This window comes from Penaeus vannamei, chromosome 29 (genome assembly GCF_042767895.1).
Source record: "Penaeus vannamei isolate JL-2024 chromosome 29, ASM4276789v1, whole genome shotgun sequence".
In the NCBI taxonomy this organism is placed as follows: domain Eukaryota; kingdom Metazoa; phylum Arthropoda; class Malacostraca; order Decapoda; family Penaeidae; genus Penaeus; species Penaeus vannamei.
The window spans coordinates 10556572-10560777 of NC_091577.1; positions in this window are offsets into that span (position 1 = coordinate 10556572).

The following is a 4206-nucleotide window of genomic DNA, read 5'->3' on the forward strand; positions in this document are numbered from 1 at the left end:
ACTATGTGTGATAACCAGGTGTAAAAAACAGCACACACACACACACACACACACACACACACACACACACACACACACACACACACACACACACACACACACACACACACACACATACACACACACACACACACACACATATACATATATATATATATATATATATATATATATATATATATATATATATATATATATAATCATTAATGTTTTTATTACTATTAGTGCAATGATCATTACTATTATTACTCTTATCATCATGATTATCATTAATGATTATCATCATTATTATTACGATTATTATGAATACTATTATTGCTGTGATTACATCTTTTTATTAGTATTTATGATTACCATTTATCAAAACAGTACTGCTACTACTACTACTAATAGCCATAATAATAATTATAGTTGTAATTAAAAATTAATGATAATAATAAAGATAATTATTATTGTTTTTATTATTAAAATTATAATACTGATAAACATTTTTGCCATCATAATCTCCATCATTAATTTTATTATTATTATTAATGTATTTATTATTACTATAATAGTTATTATCATCATTATTATTGTTATTATTATTATTAATATTATTATTATTATAATCACTACTATTATTATTATTATTATTATTATTATTATTTTTATTGTCTGTATTATCATTATCATTATTACTATTATTATCGTTATCATTATCAAAATTATCATCATTATCATTATTGTAGCGGAACGTTGACCCAGTAGACTTTAAGCTGTCTGGTTGAGTTCGGGCTCAACCGAGAACTTTTATTCACTAAAAGATTTGTCTGCAGTGAACAGATGTAAGGTTCCAGGCCTACGGCACCTGTCACCACCTGATTAACAGGTGTTGTGTATGTGGGTGTGAATATAGTAAAAGAGGGGGGGGGGTGGAAGGAAAATACAGAGATTGTATGCTGAATGTTGGATGTGTAAGTGTGCGAATGCGAAAACGGAGTGAAAGCGTAGGTTGAGCGTCTGCGTGAAAGTGTTCGGAATAAAAATTATTATAGAATTCTCTTCCCCTCACTCTGAGCATCTGCCACCTGGAAGCGGGAACCCAGGTGTAGCAATAGTTTAGGTATATTTAGTATGTTCTATTTACTATAGATGGTAGACCAATTTGAATACACTGATTCATTGAGCCTTTCTACAGCCTTTCAGGGGTTCCGAGATATCAAAGTAACCAGTAATATGGTATTTAGGAGATAGTACGAGGGTTATTATGGAACAAGTTGCACTCACAAGGAATTTTGGTATATTTGGAAAAAGATTATTTAATGAAAAGTGATCAATAATTAAATATCTTCAAGGCTGTAAGGTTAGTTTCCATCCATTCTTTGGTGACGCCTTTTTCCAATAATACTGGAATTCCTTAATGTGTTTTCAGTCATGGGAAGTAGATAAAGATGTGTACATTAGCATTTTATTACAGCGGGGATAATACACATGGAAAAATACCAGGTAAACTTACAATAAACCATTATATTACCCCCAAGTTGGCGTCCCAGCTCCTTAAGTATTTTCATCAATGTATCAGCACGAAAACATACGTATCACTTAAATTTTAAAATATCTACAACCTAAATGGATGTAAACTTAGGCAAATTAATAACAATAAGAATGATAATGATGATGATGATGATGATAAATCAATAAATAAAGATAAAACGTATTTACGGACAGTCAAAAATTCTCTCCCAGGAGTTATGGATTCCCAAGCCGGGAGGAAAGAAAACTAAGTATTAATTTAGTTTTAAAATCAAAAGCAACACTAGAGGCAAAAAAAATCTAACAACACTGAAGGTGTGAAATGTTAACACTGGGGGTACGGATCCTCAAGCAGTGTTCCGTTGTATCTTGGTTCAACTGAGCTGTTCTTAGACTTGTGAAAGGAAGTGGTGACGCAGCATGTCACTCGCCTTAGTCGAAAAGAAATCAGTGGTCGCATACACACAACCATAAAAAACTGATCTTTTATGAAGAAACACAAATTCTGCAGTCCTGGCGCGAAACGAGGTAAATCCATGAGAGAGCACACACCAAAAAATCCAACTGTAAAGGACCGACCAGACCCGAAGTCGGGACCACAGTCAGAGACCAAGTCAGTATCCAAGTGATTTTCTTCCCCAAAACCATGGGTAGTTATACCCCGAAAGACTCCAAGCATGGCGCGAAGAGAAGAATATATGCAACTGAAGTACCTGAAGACCAAGCCGATAGTTAGACAATTCAAGCGGCCCAAACAACCAAGAGAGAGAGGGGAAGGAGAAACAAACAAAAAAACACTACGTAACGTCCATCACCTCCTTCGGTGGTTATCGCGACACTTTGGAGACATCGCCAAGGAGAAAGAAAAATAGGAAAAAGATAAATAAGGGGAAGGATATGAATAAAATCCGATAATGCACAGTTGTAGCAGAAAATGTTCATTTCGGCCATATTTACAATATTTTGTTTCAAAAATAAATATCTATTTTAGCTTGGCGACTTCAACGCCATGTAAGTAGCGAGACTTGGTTGAAAATGCACCCGTGGTTATAAAAATCCCACATTAAAACACAAATGTGGGACTGTCCCACACCACGGGTAGGGTACACAACTTGTAGGGTTTTCATAAACGACAAATGTATTGTGGGATGAGATTGGTACCCTACGACCTGGAGCTGGCAATTCTCTTGGCAATTCCTTCTAGGAAGGTGCTCTTAATGCCTCTAATCCTGTGCTTTTATTAGCTCATATAGCCTGCAATTTATCTAATTCCTGGGGTGTCCTCAGTAAATCTTACCCTATTTCAAGCTAGCTATGTAGTTATTACCATATATACATATCAATGAATTTAAGCCATAAAAATAAAAATATATTAATAAATATGCCAATTAAAGTTAAAACACATGTAGCCTAACCATACTTGAAGATGTGAAATAAGATGAGAAGGTACTGTGGCAAGTTGTGATGTTCCAGTACTCCGTGAGGTGGAGTTACTTGAAAAACCTTCAATGTTGAGAGGCGAAAAATGATAACTCGCTCGTTTTTTTTTTTCACTTACAGAGGTTTGTCATCACATTCGAAGCTACAATTGCCGTATAATCTATATTTCACATAATCGTTTCTTTTTAACTTGGAGATAATTGTAGGGAGGGGCCACGGGCTACACAATTGTTCCAACACATTGTGGGATTGGAGCGTGATATAGCCCCACACCACATCCGCGTCAGACCTTTAAGAATACCACTCCAGTGTGGTGTGGGACGCAGGGATCCCACATTTTGTCTAAGAATACGGCTGTAAGTCTCAAGCGGCTCGTGTTGCGCTGGCCGAGGCTTAGGAAGGTGAAATCACACTAGAATCAGAACGTGTGCAGCCGTACATTACAATTATTATTATCATTGTTAATATTATTATAATTTTTGCCATTAGTACAGTCACATTGATGTGGAAAGTAAGAAATTAGTATACCTCTATTTTCTCATTCCCTTAAATTCTCTCCCTGTTGAATTAAGATATGCTTAAGATTGTGAAAACTTACTTTTATTTAATCTAACATTCTATCTGCCCAAACTTTCATCTAATATTCTTTCATATACTACAGTACCTATATTTGAAATAGTTACATTACCTTTGCTGCTGCAAATTATCTGTCTCTGTCTGTATCAACTATACTAATCAGTGCCTCACGTATGCTCTCGTCGCCACGTTTCAGAAATCGTTCTTCATTTGGCTCAAGCCTCTTCCTCCGTTCCAAGACACTCTGCGAAATTTTACAAAATGTATTTGTTGCGGAAAGTTTGGCGTAAAAAGTATGAAATCCTATGAAAGTAGGTTTGGAAATGGTGAAAGTCTGATGAATTTTTGATGCAGGAAGGCAAAGGTTTCACAAGTGGGAGGAAGATACTGGCTATACATGTGGTGAGATGTAAGCAGAAATGTGCAGAGATGATCTTGATGTAAAGAGGAGTCAGATACTTTTCGACGATTTGTGAAAAAGAACGAAAAATATGAAAGGAAAAGGGACCGAAAAGAGAAAGAAAACGAGTGTTCCATCCAATTCCGACCGACATGACGTTCTTCAGATTTAAAAAGACCCAAGATTCCGTTTTCTATTTGTTCTTTCTCTATAAAAAAGAAAAAAAAATGCCTTCTGCCTCTTTTCAGTTCAAGATTTATAGGAATTCCTCTTAC